The 25,038-nt window shown below is 27.8% G+C and overlaps 2 long non-coding RNA genes across 2 annotated transcripts; both read left to right on the top strand.

Annotated features, from left to right (window-relative positions):
• Nucleotides 1-986: 986 nt before the first annotated feature.
• LOC147816636 (uncharacterized) lies at nt 987-9,857 on the top strand. The gene is made up of 5 exons (XR_015435664.1): nt 987-1,121; nt 2,082-2,248; nt 5,379-5,438; nt 8,831-8,921; nt 9,763-9,857. It is a non-coding gene; the product is annotated as an uncharacterized LOC147816636 (long non-coding RNA).
• A 3,284-nt stretch (nt 9,858-13,141) lies between these two features.
• Nucleotides 13,142-24,223, top strand: LOC147816635 (uncharacterized). The gene is made up of 4 exons (XR_015435657.1): nt 13,142-13,204; nt 20,648-20,721; nt 22,263-22,323; nt 23,651-24,223. It is a non-coding gene; the product is annotated as an uncharacterized LOC147816635 (long non-coding RNA).
• The last annotated feature ends 815 nt before the right edge of the window (nt 24,224-25,038 follow it).

Genomic DNA, 25,038 nt, shown 5'->3' with positions numbered 1-25,038 from the left:
CTTGGCATTTTTTCTATATTTCTTTATTAAAAAAAAAGAAGAAAAATTCAGCGACAGATTTTTTATTCCAGAATTTTTTAAATTATTAAGTTTAAGGAAATATTGCTTAAATATGAGTTTTATTTACATTGTTGTTAATATACCTTGCGCAATTGAAATTAGTGATTTTTCAACTAACTTTTACAAGATGGAAAATGTATAATGCACATTGATTCTTTCATTCCAACAGGAAATAGAACACAATTTTAATTTTTTTTTGGGTCACTGCATTTCCTATTTGGTACATTTTGTGCAAAAGCTACAAAACTAACAATTTAAAACATTTTTATTCGCTAAAATTAATATATTCTACAAGCTAAACATATTATATTCTTCACATCTATTCAAGATGATATATTAAAAAAAATTACATTTTAAATAAAATGCTCTATAATATTGACACCTTTCTTGTACCCACCTGCACTTTATGAGAAAAGAAAACACGCTGACCTGGAAGTTTTAAGATTCTTACTGGAAAACCTGGAAAAATCAGGGAAATTTGAAACCTGATTTGAGTGGCCACCCTGTTTTTAGCACATTATCAAAAAGTTCAAGTTTTGTTTTTACTTATTTCAAAATAATTTAACAAAAAAAATTATTTTTAAAAAAATATATTTCGATAAATTTTATTCTGTGCACTATATGCCATAAACTGAATTGGTATTTTTAAAACATATTATTTTTTAAAACACAGTTCCGTCCTATTTTGTTAATTGCGTATGTTTTTTTTCCTTAACAGATTGATGCTATGAAAAAAACAGAAAAAGGAACGAGAAATGGAATTAGAGGTTTGTTGTTAAAAATTTAAATTGATTTTGTCAAATATTTAGTCTTTTAATTTGTTAAGATTAATTGAAAGATTTTATTTCAGTATATTGATACTAAATTTAGAGTACGCTATTGTTTGAACAATTAAATTTGTGCTAATTTAGGTACAAGAAAAGGAATTGAATGAAAATTGGGTGGAATTGAATGAGTTAAAGAAAGAAGAGTCTCAGATGGAAAGCAAACTCAATTCAAGCAAAACTCAACTTGATGCATTGACTTCTTCTTTACAAAGTAGCACCCTTCAGATAAGTCAAGTAAATAATTTTATATTACTTAATCTTGTTTATTAAATTTCAGCTTATTTTTTAAAACACTTGTAATAGTAAAAGACAAATAATCCACTTTAATGTGATAACAATAGTAAATTAAAAACAATGCATGAAAACAAAAATGCATCATTCTCGCTCAATCTAATATTTTCTCCGTTTCATTTTGCCTATTTGGTTCGAAGAATGAGTTTGAGGCACTGAAATTTATCCACTGTAAAAAACACAATAATACCTTTATACTTGTCTCCACTTATTTGTTATTTATTTATTTTTTTAAAAAATAAATTTAAAGCTCCTTTTATAATTTGCTTTTTATGGAGAAGAAAAAGATGTAAACACAGCCTTATTTTATCCTTTTTCTATTAACTTTTTTTTTTCAAAATAAATTTCAAGCTTATGTAAGCAATTTAATTTTTTGTATATTTGATAAACTAATAATTCACGAAAATTGTACTTATTATATATTCCTACGCTATGATTTTTAATTATATCCTCTACTGCATTATTATGTTTTTGAAAATTGAGCTTTGAGCTACTTGTTGAAAAAACTTGGCAGCTTAAAATATTTACAACTTAATTCGTCTTAGTGGATTTTTTGTTGAAAACAATTAAAGTTGCCTTGTTTGTGTATTTTTGTCCAGATTAAAATTAAAAATGATCAAATACAAGACCAAACACAATACAGCACAGGTTAATGAGTGAAGCTATCAAAGATATGGATAAGCAATTTAATGTTCGTCTGTCTGTTAAAGTGATAATTCACTAAAATTCTAATTATTATACTCCTTGGCTACACTTTTCAATTATATCCTTTTGTTGCATTTGTAAGTTTTTTAAAATCAACTTCTTAATGATAAACTTGATATCTTAAAATACTTAATTTGAATGTAGATTGTTTTGTTGAAAACTTACTTAACTTTCCTTGTTTATTTTATTTTCCTCCAGAAAAAAATTAAAATTGACCAAATACAAGAGCAACATAGGTTAAATGAGTGAAGCTATCAAGGATATGGATAATGTGCTTTCTTTTGTTGATTTCCAAAATACATCAAACTTTACTATGTATGGCTTTTCTACACCTAATGATGACAGAGCCTATATTTCACTAACATGTAAGTGTGCATTTAGATTTGATTAGATTATTTATCACTTAGAAAAATGCATTGTGTTTATCTTTCGTTCAGATCATAAAGGTCCATGTAAGTTTTAATTATTATAATTTGTTTACATATATAAAAGAAATTCTAATTTCAACTAATAAATACAATGCTTGCATTTCTGTTCTAATTTTAAACTGTACAATTTTTAAAAATAATTACCAAACATCTAAGTGATAAAGGCAATCCCTTTATTTTACAAGATAGCAAATTTCTGGTATGTTGGGAGTATATGTCGTTTACAGAAACTTAAGATAAAAGCTTTTAAAATTTAAAAAATATTAAAAAAAAAGACAAGTCTCCAAAATTTTTCATTCAAACCATCACTGCTAACTTATTGATTCCAACACATATGACGTCCTTGAATCTTAAGATTTTTAGCTTTATGGTACATTTAAAAATGTTTTTATATCATGTTTTATTTTTTGAAATACTCTTGAAAAAAATATTTTGATTTTTTATATTTTTCATATTTTTTTCTGGTCATAAGTATTGTTTTTTAAAAGAAAGCCTTAATATGCAAAATGTTATGAAAGAAAAAGAAAATTAATTGTATATAACATATTAAAATAGTTTTTGAAAGGGGTTAATCCATACACAGTTATTCATATCTATCACATCGATTATAAATGCATCAATATTTCTCGCTCAATTAATGTCCATCTTCACTACTTGTGTATGAATAGAGCCACTGATTTTTGTAAAATTTTAGCGGTTCAAAAATTTGATATATGGGTGATTCTCACGAAACATGACAATTCTGACCAAAAAATTTCTTCAAATTTAAAGTAATCTAAAAAATTTTTCGTATACTTCTTTAGCTACACTTATTAATATCTTATAGACATCAGTGTTGTTTATTGACATTTGCTCGAGAAAAAAAAATAAAATAGAAATTCACCAAATCTTGAATGCCAGGAAAATGACATATTACCTTAGAAGTTTAAAAAACAGTCATTTTAAGTTAATAGTAAGTAACTCAACTTAATGTTAGATGGACCATAAATTGCTTAAATTAATTCTTTTTATCCACTGTAGAAAGAAACAAAAAGTTTTTTGTTGCTGATATGTACAGAACAAAATTGTGTATAATAATCATTTATTAAATAAATAAATAACTTTGATTACATCCAAGCATATTACAATCATTCATAAACTTGGTATTAGGTTAATATTTGCTTTCCCTCTTTACAGTCTTAGCAGTTAAAAAGAATTTCTGGTAACACTTCAATGTCCTGGTATTCAGAGGCCAGGAAAATGACAACCTGGATAATGACAAATTCGCCATTTTATAGCATGTAACTTTAGTTTAGTTTAATATTTTGGCCGAAGACGTTTATATTCTGCAGATAACAACAGTATTTCTTAAAATAACTCAGATGAATCATGTAGTTTTTGTTATTAATGATTTCAAGAAGCCAGGAAAATGACAGCATTAAAGCCTACTCATCTTGAAACAATTTTTGAAATAGATTTTGAGCCAGAAAATTGGTTCTTTATTCATGCAACAAGACATGTTCAGATAGGAGGGTATCTTATCAATCTATTAACATAAGATATCGATTCTTGGCGCTATCTGTTTTGGTCACTAAATAAAAGTAGCCAAGAAATTGACAGATTTTCATGGGATAAACAAATAATTGATAGAAAAAATTATTTTAAACGAAGTTTTAGTAAACAATACCCTCTGCGTATATTCTAGAAATGCTTACATAGGATAAGATAAAAAAAAATTAGATTTTGAGAAATGTATGGGAAGTTTTGAAGCTAGTTATTATTGGAAATATTGTTTGGGACATGCCAGGAAAGTGACATTTTGATATTCATTTTAATTTTTTAAGTATACAAAACAGTCAATGCTAGTGCAAAGTCATTTTGAAATGCTAACAGCAATGCTATTTATTAATACTTTTTTTTAAAAAAATTCTTTTATTATTATAGTATTAGATCTTGGAGCAAGGGACAGTGAATTGCCATGTTTCGTGAGAATCACCCATATACATTTTGATATATGGTATTTTAATTATTCTACTCTTGTGTTTCTTTAAAAGACAACACCTTAGAGCGTCCCTTTTTTTAATAAGTACTGATCTCATGACTTAGACCTAGTCATATTTAGTTAGTTTTGATGATTGTTACATTTGTGTTTGGTGCAGTATGACCAATTCTAATTCTTCTGCCATTAAGCTTTACATACATGGTAATCCTTAAAAAAAAAGTTCGCATTATCACCTATATGGGCTTTTATTTTGTTTTAACAATTTTTTTTAAAATTTTTGCTTTCTTTTTTACTGAATGCATTGTATCATATTTCATACATTCAATGGTTTGTGTTACTTCAACAATTAAAAAAGAAAATTTTCTTGCTGAGCATGATTAAAAATATACACTAAGTGCAAGGGCAGAAATTCTTTTATGCGTCTGGGCTTCTCAGCTTTATTCGAAGTTCAATCTTTTTTTTTCATATTCAAAAGGTCGTTTTCAAATGCTTACTGTAATCAACTTTAAGAAAAAAGTGAATGAACTATGAAGTATTCGATATAATCACTTTACTATTCCACAAATGTGCAAAAAGTGCCCGACTGCATCAGTGATGCATAAAAAATGTGTTTTGTTTCAAAAAATTAGTTTTCAGTTTATACATCATTTAATCCCTCTTCTAGAAACAAAAATGGTTGATATTTCTCAGAAAATATTTGCTTATACAATGACATTTATAAAATTTTTATTATTATTGTTTTTTGTTATTGAATTGGCAGATGTTAAATTACTTAAATTATACAAGCCTAAATTTATTACTTTTAATTTTTTTTTCTTCATAAAATACATTAAATCGAATTTAAACTTTCCAAATTATCGAATTTATGCAACTTTATGGGAACTTAATTTGTTGGAAATTTGGATACTAATTTTTTTTATAGGTTTAATTTCTTTACACTATGAATATTAAAATCTATATGGTTTGTCTGAAAGTATTCGCAATTATTTTTATAGTAGTACTTTGATTCTATATCAGACTGTATCAAACTGCATTTGTGATTTAGTTAGCTAAATAATTTTTAAAAATGCATGAAATATTTTTAAGGTCCCAAAAACCTTTGATGAAGTTGAACCAGCTGTAACTACACCTCTCAATGATTTTCAGGTAATCATATTTTCCCATTTATTTCTTTGAAGAGAAATTTTAAAATCTTTCTTATTATTCACAAAATATGCACCCCATTTGTGTTCTAAACATGTGGCCTCATGTTCTCTATGAGGCATTAAGAGAATTATGTCAATTCGAGCATACTTACAGAATTAATTATTACTCAACATATGTGGAAATCAAATTGGAAAATTATTTTGAAATACAGTCGGACCTCTATTTAACGAAGTCGCTAAATCCCAGTAATAAATTCGTTATATGGAAAATTCGTTAAATAGAAAAATCACCTTTTGAAATACTTAACCGAAGCAAAACAGGTTTTAAATTCATAAACACTAGACATAATTAAAATAGCAATTGATACGCCTTTATCTTTCAAAGTAGTATTTGCTATTTGTTCTATAAATCTTAACCATAAAAGAAATCTGCATGGAAAGCAAGCATATAGAGCAAAACATTATCCAGTATTACACTATCATGTTACATACATTTTCAACTAAAAAAAGCTAAATTTATGCACAAAGCTATATCTGCATTTGTTATAATAGTAATTTTAAACATGCGTTACAACATGCGTTCTTAAGTTTAAATGTTACTGATAAAATCCGTTAATTTTGTCGGAGTTTTTCGTTTGAAATGCAAACAGAAAGGAATTTTACTGCTTTCTCTATAAAGTTACATGGCTTCAAAAATCAATTTAAGGGTATTTCACCTATTAAATGCGTTAACAAGTTTGAAATGCTCTGAAATATTTTGGGAAATGGAGAAAGTGAATCTCAAAGAAAAGTTCGTTAAATAGGAAATTCATTTTGCTATTTGGAATCTATTTTACGAAGAAATTTCCAAAATCTTCTTCATTCCTCGAAAAAATTCACAAAATAGAAAAATTCGCAAAAGGGAAGTTCGTAAAATGGAAGTCCGATTGTAATAATAATAGTTTTTCATGTATCTGCAAACACACGCAATTTTGTTTGGATTGTGCGCATTTTCATAGTTCATCAACTGTTGGAGTATTTTGTATTTAAATGTGTTTTTAGATTTAAGTAGTTTTTACCATGCTTTAACTCTCTGGTCATCGCAATCTGAAATGCAATACCTCCCTAAAATATGCCCAAAAATTTGTTCCCAAACTTTCTTCCCCTCTTTCTCTGCACGTTATAATAGTCAACTCACCTTACCAATGCGCAGTGAGCCAGCATCCAAGGTTTCGTGGCCAAAATTAGTATTTCGATAAAATCTGTTTCTAAATTTGAGGTTTTTTATTTAGGGTTTTCATGTGCAGGTAAATGGAATTGATTGTTGAAAATTTGAAATACATTAAAAATACCCCCCCCCCCAAAAAAAAAAAAAGATGGTGGCTGAAATATGGCGTGCAAAAAAAATATATATATACATATATATATATAGTACGTTTAAATGATTTAATATAGCAATGAAAATATAATAACTTTCGTAATTTTAGATTAAAAATGAAGAGCAAACTATATTTCCGAAGTAATATTACAAAATGACGCGAATTAATTACAAAATAACGCAAAAACATGAAGAAAAAAAACATAATTTTTGTTTTTCGGTATATTTAGTTCACCTTTGCAATATGGACAAAATGGGGTAGGTTTTTTCGAAAGAAGAAGCATCAAAGAAGAAAGACAATAAAAAAGTGTAGCTAATTACCTCGTGGAATATTTTGAAGATAAGTTTCGAAAGTGATTTAAGCATTGTAAAATGTCAAATGATAAGCTATAAACTATAAGTTTGTAAAGGGTATTAACTAATCCAACAAATTTAAAAATTTTACTATAATTTCAGACTAATTACTCTGATAAAAATGTAACACAATGGTGAAATTCCTATATATATTTCTGAAATTGAAATTTAAAAGTTACATTAAAAAATAATTTTTTTAACATATTTTTCATTACATTGTACTCTTGTCGGTCCAAAAAGTAAATTATAATGTTTGGAATGATTATGAATACTTAATTTGGTCGATATTAAAGCTGTATAAACATATTTTAGTAGAAATTTAATTTTTGGGTCTTCTGGCCCACTGTGCAATGGTAAGTGCTAAGGAATTGAAACAGGAGACTTTTCAAGGACAAATGAAGGTTGTATTGAAAAAATCTTTGCCTTCTGTTTTTTTATTTATTTTTTTTTATATCTCAATTTAGTTGTTGAGAATTGAAATCAGAATACTTATTAAAAATATACCTAAATTTTTTTTAAAAATAAAAAGTTTATATTTTTTTTATCTGGAGACAATTTTTTTTTCACTTCATAATTAAAAAATGTAATTTCTTTTTAAAATAAAGAACCGATTTTATTCAAATTTTAAGTTACTTTATTGATTGTTTCCATAATGTGACATAATTATTTAATACTATTTAATATCATTTTCAAGATCTAAAATTTAAGTTTCGTTTTTCTAATTTTTTTCTTTGAATATGTGGAAACGCATTACATGAATCAAATTTTTACAGGCAAAAACTAAACTTATTTTAATTGTCTTCATAAATTGTTTATAGAATATATATTTGAAAATATTAAATTTTATATCCTTTTGAAGTGAAACACGATTTTAATATTATAGTGAGTGATAATGAGTTGTAAAGAAAAAAATCCTTGCTCACCAGGTTTTAATAATTTCCTTCTTTCTTTATATGTGTAATAAATTGCGATTTTATAGATTCTATTTTCCTTATCAATTCTAAAAATTTTATTATTTGGCACCTGAAGAAATTCTGAATCTAATACAGATTGCATAAAATGAATTTAAATTTTGTTCTTTTTCCTCAAACATTTAAAATATTTAACAGTACCGTCATACTTTGATAATTATAGATTATTTTCTCTCATAATTAATCTGAAATGCTTTATGAATCATGAAAAAAATAAAAACAGTAGAAAAAAGCACCTTAATTAGCTGTTATATAAATTCAGATTCAATTTGATATCGGCGGTTGAACCCAAATTTAATGAAGGTAATTAAATGTTTGTTGTTAACAATTATTCGAAGCAAAACATATTTTTGAAAACTAATTAATATACAATGTTTAATTTGAAGTTTTACTTAATATATTTTTAATTTTTTATTCAATTATATAATATATAGTAGTATTGCTATAATATAGCAACAAACAATAGTCTCTGATTGAAAATTATTATTTGCATATTATTACACCTGAGTACCCCTCTATATTCCCTCAGAGCGGTGAAACTCTGAACAAATTTATAACACGTTTTAATCATAATTCCACAAATTTTAGTAAAAAAATTCTATGTTGAAAGCGCAAAATGTTCCCATTCCTGTTATACTCATACTCTTTTTTGAATTATAGATATTTTATCGTTATTTATTTCGTTTAAATGTTATATTGGAATCTTTCTAGGAGGATCCATTTAAAAGTAGTCATCCCATCGAAGGTAAAACAAATGGATTTGCAAATGATCCATTTTTTGGTGAAGATCCATTCAAATCTGGTAAGATGACGTCAATATTTAGATGAGTTTCCTAATTTCGTTATGTATTTTCATGGAATTAGTCAACTGAAAGTACCATTTTTGTTTCATTTATAAATTCATTATATATATATATATATATATATATATATATATATATATTAGCCAATCGTCAGAGTAAATATGGCATATTTGTAAATTTTAAAAAAAGTGTATGATTTTTTTCCACCTTAAAATAACTTAACAATGAATGTGAACCAGCAGTATGTGAATAGGCTGTTCATAGCTATTGATATTAACAATTCTACTGCTGACATTTTTATTATGGCTTGGAGACAACACTATAATTGCAATATATATATTTTTAAAGACTTTTATTATGTTTTATTATTTTATATGAAAATTTTATTTTGTCTTAATATTGCTTTAGAGAATTTTATTTTAACTTATTATTAAATTTTTAATGATCCTTTGAATAAGTTCCTGTATTTATCTTAAAATTGCTGGTATCTAAACCACTCATTGATAATGGCAATTTTTATTTGATTCGCTTTTTTAGAGTTATAAAGTTTTAGTGATAAATTATTTCCTTCTTAAGTTAAAAATGTTGCTCTTTGCTTTTAACTCTAATGATTTTGTTACACTCTTCAAATGACATTTTGTACTACAAATAGTTTTTGCATAATTAAGGTTTATTATTTTTATGTGAAGTTTGCTTTTTATTTAATTTAATAAAACTGAATTTATGTATGATTCAGCTTTATAGGTTTCACTAAAAAAATTTTTTTAATGATAAAGTTTTGATTGATAATTAATGCTATTCAGGAACATATAGTGTCTAGAATTTTCTCTTATTTTATAGATCCTTTTGTTGATATTAATGTTGCAGCAGCTAGTGATCCTTTCAGGGGAGACCCTTTTGAAAGTGCTTTTAATGTAACTGCATCACAATGAAAAAAAAGTGAGAATTTTGATTTGAATATTTTGAACAATTTCTTTTATTTTGATTATTTCAAATTTTTAACAGGTATTAATAATTGGTTGTTATGAAATACATATATACATTATTATTTCTATCTCAGAGAGAATTTCTAACTGCCATTGATTTCCTGTAATTTCTGCGGGTTTTAGCTTTTGTTTCTGATTGCTGAAACTTTGACAAACACGATATTAATTAGTAAAATATTAATCATTTAACTAAAATTAATATTATTAAATGTTTTTTTTATCCTTATCGTTTTTCAAAAACAAGAGAACTTATAGAAAGCGAATTAAATGTTTTATTTTGATAATATTGCATATATTCGAAACTTTTAATACTATTGATCAAATGTGCAGTTCGATCAGAATTTACAAATTATTAAATACTATGAATGTTTCTTAGGGGGTAAATTATGGAAAAATAGCTATTTGACTCTGCAAATGCATAGCTTCAGATATTATTCTTGAATTTTTTTTTTTTAATTTTTTTTATTGTCAAAGTTTTTTTATTGTAAGAATTAAATCAAAATTTACACTTTAAGGTTTTTGAATTCCTTTTTGTAAATTGGTTAAAAAATACATTTCTTATTAGTTTTAATTCAGTTTACATATACATTACATTCTATACATTCTATTTCACATATTTCTTTTGCTTAAAACTTATGATTCTTATAATATTAGAGCAAAAAGTTCCGTTATATACTGGTTTTAAAAATTAAGAAGAAATTTTAGATGTAATAGATTATATCCAGAACTACGGTATAGTCTTTAGGGAATTTACTATCAACATAATTAATGTAATACAAATTTAATGACTTTTCAATAAATATAATGCCTTTTGCATGATCAAGTGTATCTCTCCTGTGAGTTCAAAGGATGAAATAGATGATAAAAAAATGTAATAAAAAATAGGCTAATATTGTCCTGCATATGGAATAAACCTAGAATTTATTTTGCTCCAAAGCATTTATCCAGATATGGGAAAATTGAATTTCATCTATCTAGATATGAAGAAATTTACCTTTCATGCAATAGTTTTTTGAAAGGAGGGCCACGGGAATTGGACAGAGCCACAGTTATTTAAAGAAAAGTGTAAATGTTTTGAAGCAGTAAAAAATGTTAAAAGGAATCTGTCAAACCCATCAGTGGGGTAAAGTATTGGGCAGTTTTAAAGTTCTTGGGGCACTTGGTCATGATCATCTAGCAATATTTGATTTCAGTCCCTTGAGGGTTTCTTTTTGGAGAGATATCGCACGCTTAAATTGCTCTCTAGAGTGTACCAAGCATGCTTTATAGAGATCAGATCCGGAGACCTGATTATCAAATCTACTCGACCAAAGGCCGCACTTTTTCAGAAAATTGTCTACCAGATGAGCTCTGTGTTGTCATGTGTTACCTTAAAATGAAAATAGGGATAAACTCACCTCTGAAAAGGCAAAGAAAGAGTATCAAGGGCTCTTTTTTATACCTAGTCAAAGTGCTAGTTTGTAAAAGATAGAGGGGGTTTGCAGCTATTCAGCATACTGCTTACTCGGACCACGAACACTAAACTTCCATAATTGTGAATTTCTTAATCATTACACTGATAACATTAGAGAATAGATAGTAGCGCCTTTGTTCAAAAGTGAAACTCTTTCATATGAAGAGAATCAGTGGTTTGCCAAAACTTCTCAAGTATCTGAGAAAGCAACCATTATGTTATTTCATTACCATTCCATTCACAACCATTATGTGTTTGCCTTTTAATGTATACATTTGACCCAAATTTGATTTAGATCCAGTTTTGATTTTGAATAGTCAACATCAAAGAGGTCAGATAGATTGCGATTTTCTGAAAAGTGAAAATATAGACTTAATAGATTATCCAGCAAAAACTTAAGATCTCGACTCACTTGCCATGAGAATCCAAGCTATTTCAATGTAGAGAGTGCATTTCTTGTTTTTTCAGTGGCGCCATCTATGCTCAAGAGCAGCCATACACACGTCACAGCCCATTTTACTCGGAGGACACATTCACACTCCATTCGTTCCTCCACGCATCATAATTTTGACCTTAACCAGAGGAAGATCAATGTCCAATTCAGTACTCCCTGAGGTATTGATTTTTATAAGAACTTGAAGGACTTTGTGACCCCAACAAATTTAAAGTGTCCTTGTCTCAATTTAATACACGATGAAATATGTCTGAAATGCTCTGGGAAGAGCAATTAAAACTTGCAGGCACCCTCAGACAACCATCTAGACCCTGAAAATAGTGTTGAATAATTGAGACAAATTTCTACTTAGCTGATTTATTTCCACTGTTATGTCTGTGAGAAGGGGGCCATAGTTTGGAACAATTTTTCATTTGTTCGATTCAGTAGTCCCTGTTTCATACCTGGTGAATGTTCATTATATTTGTATTGTATCAACTTATGTGCATTCAAAGTATTATTTTCTTTAAAGAGTGATCCATTCTCTGGAAGTGATTTGATACTGCTTCTACAAACCCTGAAAAGTAGTTGTTGCATTTTGACAGATCTGAATCTACTTATTTATATTTTGCTTTTCATTTTTGAAAAGCTTTCAAAGTTCTAACTCTAGGCAAAATTGAGTAAGCTATTCCCTGCTACTAACTTGTTACCCATTAAATAACATTGAGATAAGTTAGTTTTTGTTGCATGGACCGGAATAGCCTGGTGGGTAGGTTGCTGAGCTCATGTTCGTGAGTTCGAATCCTGCTGGCCAAAGAATCCCCGTGTAATAAATTGTGACTAGGACACTTTAAATTTGTTGGGGTCACAAAGTCCTTCAAGTTCTTATAACAAATCAATACCTCAGGGAGTACTGAATTGGACATTGATCTTCCTCTGGTTAAGGTCAAAATTATGATGCGTGGAGGAATGAATGGAGTGTGAATGGGTCCTCCCTATTAAACGGGCTGTGACGTGTGTATGGCTGTTCTTGGGCATAGATGGCGCCACTGAAAAAACAAGAAATGCTCTTTCTGCCTGAAAATAGCTTGGATTCTCGTGGCAGGATTGCCGTCATTGGCAAGTGACGTTTGTTACAACAACAGGTTTTGTAGTAACAATGCAAGCTGTTCAACCAACCTTTTAACCGATTTGCAAAGTTATGCAAATATTTCCCTGCCAAGCGCAAAAATTGACGTTAGCTAAAGGTTTAAGCTTAGAAAGAGCCAGAGCTATTACTTAACTGGTTAAAAATTATTTTATTCTAATTATTTTGATAAATGTATTAATACTTATTTCTTGTTTTTAGAAAAAGATCGTTTTGATCCGTTTGGTTTATCTCAAGCAAATTCTAATCAAGCTCATTCTATGGTATGTCTTTTTGGTTTTAATTTGTTTATAGCAGATTTTCAATTGTTCAATGATTTAATTTCACTGAATTTTCTGAAAATTTTCTTAATAGATGAGAGATAAATATTCAGATTATTGATGGGTAAAACTGTCTGCATTTATAAATTTTGGTTGTTGCTTAATGTTTGCAACTTTATCTATTTTTAAAAAATTAATTTTATAAAGGCAGGCTGACCACCCATTTTGAAGACTTGGAATTATTAGGGATTTTTTTTATGCTGGAAAAAACCTGAATAAATCAGGAAATTTTTAAGAAAAGCTAGAATTTTTTTCTAAATTTAAATTATTTTACCATTCGTTGTATCTACTTTATTCAGATGGAAATTTATTGTCAAACAGCTGAAATATCATCAACTTTGCAATACTTCATTAAAATTCTCTCCATTATTACCCAGCTAAACTAGAATGCCATATAAAACTCTCCTATGTTGCTAAATGAATGGAGAAATCCTTGATCTCTTTGGAGATGGGACTAAGCAGTTAAGGAAAGTTAAAAATTGTGGGGGAGGTGGAAGAACAGTATATTTGCTTCTGCTCATAAAAGGAGGGTTTTTCTGTTTTTTTATCTTCTTGTCTGTGGGCTAAATTCATTTACTGTTCAAGTTTGTTCCAATGCTTATGGTGTATTTTTTTTTCTTTTAGCAAAATGTTTCAGTATTTTTAACTTTATAAAATTCTTCGTAAAATAATTGGTTACAATTTAATAATAGATTTTATCTTACACTCTTTTTTCTGAAAGTTTTTGTTCTTCCATCCAATGAATTATTTTTTTCTCAGCAAAGGCTTTGAAACATGAAATAGATTGTAAGAGCTGTACAAAATGATTACTTAATTTTATGCTGGCAATAAATAAAGCTATTAAATTATCATTTTTCCTACGCATTTTTTTTTCCTAGAAAAGATTGTTATAGGCTAATAATACAGTAAAATGGTTGTACAGTAAAATGATGGTACAGTAAAATGATTGTTTTTATTTCCTTTTAATGTACAGTGACATTTTATTCAATAGATTTTTTTTAATTTTATATAAAAATACTGAAACTTTTCGTATTCTTTTCCATATTATTAAAAAAAATAGCAACAGCTTTTTTCCCAAGATTTTTAAAGCTATTTAATTTAGGAAATATTGCTTATATCTGATTTTTATTTACATTGTTGTTAGGATATGTTGCACAGTTAATATTTAAATGGTTGGTTTTTCAACTAACTTTTACAAGATGGGAAATGCTACTAAAACACATTGATTCATTCATTCCAACAGGAAATATTAAACATTTTAAATTTAAAGAAGCTATTTAATTGAAAAATAATGTTTTGAGATTAAAATTAAAATTTTCAGTCATTATAATGATTATCATGAACTAAAATTTATATCCATCTTGAAAAATTTATGTCTGACACTGAAGTAAAAAATTTCAAATTAATTATATATCATATTTTACAAGTTAAGAACTGCATAGAATTTCTTATTCAAGTGTCAGCTTCAAAATTCAGTCAAATTTACATTTAAATTGTAAACAAATTCACAGAGTTCAGACAATTGTCAATCAATTAAATGAGTGATCGTTTTTTGTTTTTGTGCGATTTACATCAGACACCCACAATTAAATCCATTTATTTTAACTTATTATAATCAGTTTTTATAATATAAACTGTTTTTCGATTGGTTATGATGTAATAATATTCAATATAAAAATTTGATAATTATAACTAATGTTTTATAAGATAATTTTTCCAAGGAATTCATGTTAATTTTTAATGTATGACACCATGGAATTGCTTATTTGCAAGAAGAAAAACAATTAAATAATCTAAACAAAAAAAAGCATGGGGTTAGATAAGAATTCTTTAAGTATTCTAATTTCGAATAAGAAAAAAAAAAGATTTTTATTTAGTGTTTTTCTATAGAATATGCAATGAGAAGTTTGACAATTTTGGCCTCTGCGAATACTGAATATCTCTTAAAATAATAGGACTAATTCAAAGTAAACAACATTATTTAAAAAAATTTCTTAAGATATTGGTTTAAAGAAAAAAATATCAATGAGTTTTATAAAGAGCACTGTTTGGATAAAATAAAGTATAAAATGGCTCTATATTGAAATGTAAATAAACATAAAAATTTATTGGTGTGTAATCACCCGGAGTTATTTTCTTTTGCTTAATGAAAATATATTAAACAGTACTTACCCAAGGTTTTTTTCGATCACTCAGTATTTTTTTCAAGTTAGTACTTTATGGTTGAAAAAGGCATAAATTATATAAATTGAAATTCAGCCCAACAGAGTTGGATATTTGGTTTGAAATTGATGTATGGTATTTTAGTGTGGAAAGGCGATACAAATATGACTTGTTAAAAGTACGGAATTTGTTTCTTCAATTGTTCTATCTTGCAATCATTAAAAGATTCAAATAATTTTTTTCATTGATTTTTTTATTGTTTTAAATTCCGACGTTTTAGTTTTCAGATTGCTGTTTAGATGCTTAAAACTAATGCTAAAGATTGACTCTACAAAGTCTGTTGCTATAAATTCAATTTATATTAATAAATAAATTTCAAATTTTAAAACAAAAAAGTATGGGATAAATTTATTCATAGGAAGAGTCATAAAAAATTGAATTTACATGTGGTTAACAAGCTTATGTTATTTTAGTTTCCAAATAAACATGTGAGAGAGATTTAACATTGATTGTGTAGTCTCAAGTCGTGTAAGTCTCATGTTTGTGGTTATCGTATGACTTAGTTGTCTCAGGTCGTGATATTCTGAAGTCTTGGATATTCTAAATACTTGGAAGTCTAATTCTGTGGTAGTCTCAGGTTTTCTCTGGTGGTATTCTCAAGTTGGTCTCAGGTTGTGTTCTCTGGTCGAATCAGTCTCAGTTTGTGTTAGTCTCAAGTTACGGTAGTTTCAAGTTATCGGTGAGTCTCAAGTCATGAAAGTTTTAAGTGGCGGTAGTCTCAATGCATAGTAGTCTCAAAGCGTGGAAGTCTCTAGTCTTGTTACTCTCACTACGTGTCTAGTATAATATCGAGGTAGTCTCATATCGATATATAGTTCTTATCAAATTTTGGAACTCATGTCTTGTAAGTCCTATGCCCTATCCGTAGGTCAAATCACCTTTTTAGACAGCCTGTTGCATGGAGACACCAATGCATTTTATAACAGCAGAAAAAAAAAATTTAGTATTTTTTAGAAGTAGTAAATTCCTTTCTTCGTATAATGCTCACTTAAGCGGTAGATTTTCCTAAAAAACATTTTCGTCGTAATAGCGGTAAGATAGTAATTTTTAAATTGTTATATAAATATTTTTGGAATCTTCAATGACAGAATTTTGTCAACAACTTGCCGTAATAATGAATTTCTTATTACATGCCGAACTTGTTGAATCAAACTTTTACTGTACTTAACACTTTATATACCAATTTATTAAAAAAATTATCAAAAGAGTGAGAAATGTTTTTGTCCCATTAAATATAGTCTATTTTGCACTTTGATAAATGCTTTTTTAAAAGAATTAAATTTTATTTTCCTATTTTTCCTAAAATTCTCAATATGGATTTTACAACTCTTAATAAAATTTTAATTTAAGTCAAGCATTTAATACTTTGTTTCTTAACTAGTTGAAAATATTAATGAATCAGTAAGAAAATATGAAAAACTTGATTGCAAAATTGACCTTGATAGAAAGCTGAGAATTGAGGAATGAAATTGAGGAATAATAAAATGACTTCCAAGAACGGCTTACCAACATATAAATGGTTACATTGATGTTAAACTTCAAGTAATCGTGTGTTGGCAACAAGTAATAGTAAACGTAAAGTCATATTACAGGGACAGGCAAGTTCAAATGGGATATTTTGTTCCGTTTCAATGCTTTATAGAAATATTATTAGTTGAACTTAAAAGTCTGATCGGTACATAAAGGGTTATACAGTGTCAAAAATTTATAAATATAATTTTTCGAATGATTTTTATTGATATATTCATAACTTCATTGAAATCTTATTACTTTTTTTGAGTTTTATCCTTCAGATTCTTGTCTTTATGATGAGGATGGCATATAATTGGCAGGTATTTTACGATGCCCCATAGTTCTTGTAATAATATGATTTGCTGATTCTTTTCTGATAAAGGGGGGGGGGGAGATTATAAGCAATGCTTACTTACGACATTGGAATAGGCTACGGCAGGAAAATTCATATTTGAAGTATCTAAGTCATAAATTGCAATTTCTAAGTAAAACTAGTTTTGGTGGTACAATTAACAAGTTGACTAACGAAAACAAATTATGGGTCTGATGATTTCTTACAATGAGATTAAAATTCAAACTTTCTAATCATAAAGAAAACTAAACATTGCTTTTTCCGCAACTCTTTGGTAGTTAAAATAACATATACTTGGGCTAACAATTTCATGCAAAGGGCAAACGTCCGCTCTTAAAATTCAAACTTGTTTCTAGTTAAGACACTTTAATTAAGATAATTACTTGAGATAATTACATAAAATATGTGTAGACATAAAAGTGTAAATAATGTTTTGGTAGAATTTTTTTTTATATCGTATAACTCAATGTTTAAAAATTTATTTTTTCTGTAACTTACAATTGGTCCTGTAGAAGTCTTAAGCGCCCGCGTTGAGAATTTTAATTTTTGAGGATTGATAACGAGATTCAAACTTCTTCCTACGTCATCAAGTCGCCAAATTTTTTGCTTTCTTTTTTTTTGTGGCTTCCCTTACAAAGCTTTTACGCGAACTATTTGCAATAATTCGCTAACGTTTAGCAGCAAAATTCAAACTTGGGGTTTCGATCACAAATTTTACCAAAAGTAAATTTTGCTTAAACTTTTTGATTTTTCAGCTGAGCGAAATATTGCAAAATTAGTAAAAAATTGTTATCAGCCAGTGGCATTTTTATAGTTGCCACTTTTTCAAAAATTAGAAATTTAAAACAATATCCAAAGCTATCTATATTATTTATGTAAAGCATTTCTCACAATATCAAATACACTACACGATTCATTTCTAAGATGGAGAAAAAAAAATTCTGTACCTCTTTAAGTAGTTTTGTTTAAAATTTAAGCATAGTATAAATAATTTTTTTATCTTATAAAATTTAGGGCTTAATCTTTTAAACCAGTAATGCTAGATAAAATTTGTGTTAGTTTAGAATCGTAAAGTTTATTAGATACTAAACAAAACTGATATTATTGGGATTAATATAACGCGATATAATTTATTAAATAATTTTTTTAATATCCATAGATTAAAATTTGATGTGAAATTAACTTGATTTCGAAATTAATCTTTGATAACGAAATTCAGTTCCCCTGAAATACTGCTCTAGTGTGAAATAAAATTGCTCAGAGTTTCATTATTCGAAAATGAAAAATACGTACAATCATAAAGATATGAAACTTTTAAATAGATTATCGCAAATAAAACATTTAAGAGAAAAAAAGATGATCAGAAATCCATGTTACTGTACAAGCTCTACAAATTCCAGATATGCGAAAGTTTCGTGTACTCGAAAACTGTAAATCTCGATTTTTTTTAACATTACTTAATCTTTTGCAGAAAACAAAATTCTGCTTCTTACAGGAAACAACTTATGGCAATCAACGCTTATCAAAAATTGTAAAGATAAAGAGAGAAAAAATTATAACAGTTGTCCCCAAATATCAAGTGAATTAAAAGAATTGAAATTATTAAGTGGACGGGAAAAAGTAAGAAGAATATGCAAATACCTTACTTAATTTTCAACTATATTTATTAAAAGTTTTGAGCAAATTATCAGCCTTTCATGTTAGCTTACATAACATGCTAAAAAACACTGTAATTATAAAAAAAAGTTTACATTTATAGAAAAATAAATGAAATTACAAAACAAAAACGCAAGAAATAGAAAAAAATATATATCGGAATGACCACTTATAGCAAAATAATAAAGATACCGAGGAATAAAACAAAAACAATATAAAACAGGTCTAAAAACGATACTAACAGTGTTTCTGACAATTATGAATAAAGCGAAGGAGGAAAATAGACCGTTTTGAATTCAAAAGCAAAATTTTATTTCTACATATTATCTAGGAAAAAATTAAGATAAAAAAATTAAATCATCAGTAATGCTCTTAAAAAATAACGCGTCGTAATAAAAACGTCGATAGAAGAAAAAATTTCAAATAAGGAGTAGCAAAAAAAAAAAAAAAAAAAAACAGTTCTAAAATCTCAATTATTTAGATTACCGCAATTTCGGGAAAAAATTACCACATCCTTGTATAAACAAAGATTTAAAAAAAAATTATAGAAAAATAAAAAACGGAGAAAAAAATAATTTTTAAATCTTAAAGCAAAACTTAAAAGCCGAAAATTTTAGAACGAAGCGACGATAGAAAAGTCTATCAAAAAAACACCTAAAAATGCATCTGAATAAAATTTTCATTAAAAACAATAATTTAGAATTTAATTCTAATAAAAAAATTATTTTTAATTCTCAAAAGAAACCTTTATCATTGTAAATATTTTTTTTTCGTTTTGCTGCAAGTGGAAAAGATAAAAAAAAAAGTTGTATTCGTCATTTATATCTTATTTAGTCATCTTGTAACGTCTGCGAATGAAAGAATGCGTGCCATGCCGGGATGGCCCGGTTGATAGAGCGTTGGGCCCATGTCGAAGTGGTCGTGAGTTCGATCTCCAACCTCCAACGGCTCTCCCCGTGCACTAAATGGTGACTGGTGTACGTTAAATCTGACAGGTCATAAAATCCTCCATGTTTCCTTAGCAAATAATACTTCTAGGGGAACTGAATTGGAAATAGATCGTTTTCTGGTTCAGGTCAAAATTATGATCTGTGGATGTATGAATGGGTTCACCCTTCAAACGGGCTGCGACGTGTGTGTCTGAAGTCGCATTCTTGGTCATAGATGGAGCTACTGAAAAACAAGAAAGACACTCTCTGCTTTAAAATTTGATTTGCTTCACCTAGCGGGCTTGCTGGTTATAGGCAAGTGACATTAGAAACAACAACGAGAATGCGTGGAATGAAAGTTTTGGTGAAAATCGCATCTTTCTTGCGTAATGCAAGAAGACGAAATCACTGATTTTGGAGCACATGGCGCAATTTTGGCGGAAAAAAGTAGCGTCAGTTGGCGAATGGCAGGCATTTGTTTAATCGCCATTTTTTATATATTTTATTCTTGTTGCCGGTGGCGACATCTTTGTGTTTAGAGGGCTAAGGTATTGGGAAGAATTGGAAGAATTGGACGCATTGAACAGTGTTGTTATAAAATTTTTCTTCGAACAAATAAATAGTGACCACATATTCATATGCGTCGCAAATTTATTATTATTTTACAAAGCTGATATTTTATTCATATCTAATTGATTACTTTGCATTTTATAGGACAGGATGTTGTCTTTATGATGGAGAATAGTAATTTGTGATTCGTCATAGCTCTGATACGTAACTCACGCTACGTAAGTACTTTTTTTGGTATTAGAATATTATTTTGTAACAAAGTAATTTTGTTTAAACAAATAAAAAGTATTAACCGAATATGTAAGTAGACACCTTAATTAACATTTCAATAAAACAGAATTAGTTTTGTTAATTAACTAGCAATGTTTTTAACCAATGAAGCTGAAATGGCGTCTTGGGGCGATTGTAACAATAAGTAAAGGGACGATTGTAACAGCTGAAAATAAATAAATTTTACAAACCATTACTTAACTCTTTAAGAACCACCAATAGTTCCCTATATCATTTATATTATGTTGCTTGTGCATTATTTTATTTGTCATCTTTCACAGCATAAATTAAAATTTTTAACCCCTTAAAGTTAAAAGTTTTACCCTTTGGAGCTCTGCTCATAATTATTTTTACTCCTAAAATGTCACTACTATTTTGATCAATAAAAAAATATATGATAATATGTATAATTAACAATGTTTTAGCTGGATTTATGAACTGTTACAATTGACCCCTTAAGTGGGGACAATTGTAACAAGTGCACGACTGTCAAAAATTGTTAATAACTAATACAATAACATTTAAAATAAGGTTTTTTTTTCTTGTAGAGGATAGTCTACTTTATTCGTCTGTCAATTAATACTAATAATATATTGGAATTTTTGTTAGTTAAAAATAGTTAAGTAAAAAATGTTACAATTGACCCCACTCTTCCCGACTCCATAGAGCTTATACAAGTTGGAAGTGCCTTGCAGCTTTCTTGTTTTGTATATTTTAATAAAGGTCAAATTGAGAAAGCAAACAATAATGAATAATTTGGGTTAGTGAATAATAGAGTAGATGAAAATTGGAATTATTTTCAAGATGACGTGGTTCCGGAAAAAATATTAAACTGAAGTGTTCCTTCCTTTAAATGTTTGACACCTTTTTCAATTGGTTAGGTTAAGAAATAGTTCGGAAACTGCTTAAAAAATACCAAAGAGAATAATATTGAAGAAAAAAGTTAATAAAATATTTACTTTTTTTGCATAAAAATTTCTGAGTTAGTGGTTTTCATTGTTATAGTGCCACTGAAAATAAGCAAATCACATCCTATGCTTAAGTGAGAAAGTAATAAAGCGTCAACTTGCTCGAATTTTAGCTCTTCCTGAAGTAATCTAATTTTAGAATTCCAAAAAACAAGGTCACTTTTCAAAAAATAAAATTAGTAGTTATTCCAATTCATTTTATTAAATTTTAAAAGAATATTCAATATTTTTATTTTGTGTTAAAATTCTTGATCTCCGAAACACATAACAGCTAACATTGTCCAACTTTTTCTTTCTTCACTTTTATTTTAAGTTACTTCAATTGATATTTTTGAAGAAAAATTTCAAAAATGATATTATTTTAATGTCTCACGTAAGAGTGACTCATACACCGCCTTCCACTTGTCTGACAAAATTAGTAAATCACAAACCCCCTTATGTCCTTTCATAATGTTTGAAAGATTCCTATAATGTTGCATAAGTGTTTATGTAATAATAATAAATTTGTGATATTTTTTCAGCTTCTGAAAACTTCATGAAAATACAAATTCAACCAAGATTCGACATTTTAGCTTTTTAAATGTAAGCAATATGAAAGAAGGGCTCAATAATTTTCGCTTTCATTTTAACCAGCATTTTTATAAATTTTAAAGAAAAGAAAAAGAATACGTAATATAAATAAAGTAGAAAACACAATTTCGTATACTAAAACAAATTGCTTTCAAGAAAAAAATCACGATATAAGTAAATTAAAACAATTCATTTGTCAGCTGAAAGCCTTTAAAATAGTGACGTAAGTTATGTAATTAATAAAATCAAAGTGTATAAGTTAAACTTTTTTATGCGTAAGAAAAATAAATGCGTGCAGAGAGGCGAAAAAATTACGCATAAGCAAAATTAAATATAAAGTAGATAGTGTGTAAATTAAGCAAAAATAATGTATAAAAAATTAAAAGTGAAAAAGTAACGTTTACGAAGATCAGAAGCGTAAATAGAGCTCATAAAAAAACGTAAATATACAGTAAAGTATCGCGTACACTAATAAAAATAACGCGTAAAAGTAATGCATGAGAAAAAGAAACAAAAGTAATTTTATAAAGAACAATAAGCGTAAAATGTAATAACGTGTAAATTTTACAATATAATATACGTAAGGGGCCGGGATAGCCTGGTCGGTAGGGAGCTGGGCCCATATCCAAGAGGTCGTGGGTTCGATCCTCGCCGGCCGAAGTCTCCTCGTGTAGTAAATGGTGACTGATGCACGTTAAATCTGTCGAGTCTCAAAGTCCTCCATGTTCCCACAACAAATCAATACCTCTGGGGGTACTGATCCAGGAGTTTCCTTGTCTTCTGGATTGGTTCAAAATTACAAGGCTACGGAGTTGAACGTAAGTAGTCATAAACCCATGAAATTGGGTCGGCTGTTCAACGACGGTTATAAAATAAAAATAAAATATAATATACGTAGAAACGAATAAACTTAAAAGTGAAATAACCCATAAGAAAATCAAACAAGAAAAAGCATTGCGTACAAAAGTAAGTTATGTATAAGAAGAAAAAAAAACGCTTTAAGTAATGTATGAAAGCAATGTGGAAAATACAATATATGCTCAAGAAAAATAAATGCGTGAAGAGTTAAAATAATGTTGCAGTAAAGAATAACATTAATTTTTCGAGTACACTTGTTCATAAGATTTTGAAATGTTTAATTAAAACTAAATATGTTAATTTTAATTGTATAATTAAAATTAAAAAGCCTTGGACCACACAATAGGGTGGCCTCGAGAGGGTATGGCTTTACTTTTTAGAAGTTCCCTTCTACTCTATAAATAAGAACAAGGGATTTTGCAAACATTATGAATTGTAATAGCACGTTATAAAGAATTAAAACAGTGTACTTTCATTACAGGATCTTAAAAGAAATGTTGGAAAAGTGATAGTTCTGCGACTTTTCGATTTTAACAATTTCGAAAATTATGGTGTGTTATGAACTGAAAAGGTCGCCTCATGTTATGATGTAGAACAATTCACCCAAGGAGAACTGAGTAAAAAAGTTTCTTTGAAAGTTCATTTGCGATGAAGCAAACGAGAACTGTAAAGGCAGCCAAGTTAACTTTTCAAAATGTTTATTATACTTCATTTATATTTCATTATGCTTTTATATTTTATTATATCTATTATACTTTATTTATATTTCTTTATACTTTATTTATACTAATAATTTTATTATAATTATTTATACTTTATATTTAATCTTCTGATACTTGTGAATTTAATTAAAATGTATTGCGTGTGTGTTTCTTACTTTACCCCTAAAACATGAAATGAGATATTGAAAACAAGAATATCTTTAAACTAAATAACTCTTGAAAAATCATATTTTAATTTAACAGCATCTTAATTTTATCGAAGTAATAGTTAAATTGCTATTGGAGCAGAGAAAAATCGCTCTTTTTCCCCACTTGTATGAGCATAATAATAGTGTGATAGAGTTAGATTGGAAATAACTTTTTTATTTTGTAGCTATAATACCAGTAATCATAACTGGTAATAATTAATCAAATTCAAATAACTAAACTTTTTAAAGTGGAAAATTATTCCTTGCAAATGAATTAAAAGAAAAGAGCATGAAATGATACTCATACTGACGTCATCACACACATGCGATACCATTTACCATGCGGCAGAAACAGAAAAACTGTCTATATTAGTTTATATAAATATTTAACATCGAGTCTTCTAAGTAAAATAAATCCTTAAATAGAGGATTAGTTTTGGTTGCTTTCCAAATAAATAAAAAGCAATCGTATGCTTAACCTTTCGAGATAGTATAAAAATTACACTAGAAAAGGTCAATTTTGAAAAACAAATTTTTAATCACTTTTTTTTTTCAGTCAAAAGTGGCAGCAAAAAATTATAATTTTACTACTACTAGTTTTTACTTTTCACTGAAAAATCCAAAATACGGTCGATATGACCTATTTAATAACTCTAAAACTAATTCAAAATACAAACTAAGACTAGTTACTCATTTTCTCTAACTATAATAGTGTTTAACTTCAAATCAATCACATTTCTTTTGCGAACAGTTTTTGCTAAACTTAACAACGTTACGGAAAACACTAATTTTCATCTTTAACATAAAACAACTCGGTAGCTAATCGCATCATTTTGATAAAAGAATTTTTTTCTTAAACTTTTTTCTCTTAATGTGTAAAATTTCATTTAATAGTTTTTAAGTTATAACAGAGAAAAAAACACGCTCAGTAAAAATTTTCTGAAACAATGTAGTTTTAT

The sequence above is a fragment of the Parasteatoda tepidariorum genome, chromosome 1, assembly GCF_982258835.1.
Source record: "Parasteatoda tepidariorum strain Cologne lab strain chromosome 1, Ptep-v5.0, whole genome shotgun sequence".
NCBI classification, from domain to species: Eukaryota; Metazoa; Arthropoda; class Arachnida; order Araneae; family Theridiidae; genus Parasteatoda; species Parasteatoda tepidariorum.
The sequence above is the reverse complement of the archived record's forward strand: the minus strand, read 5'-3'. Positions and strand labels throughout refer to the sequence as shown.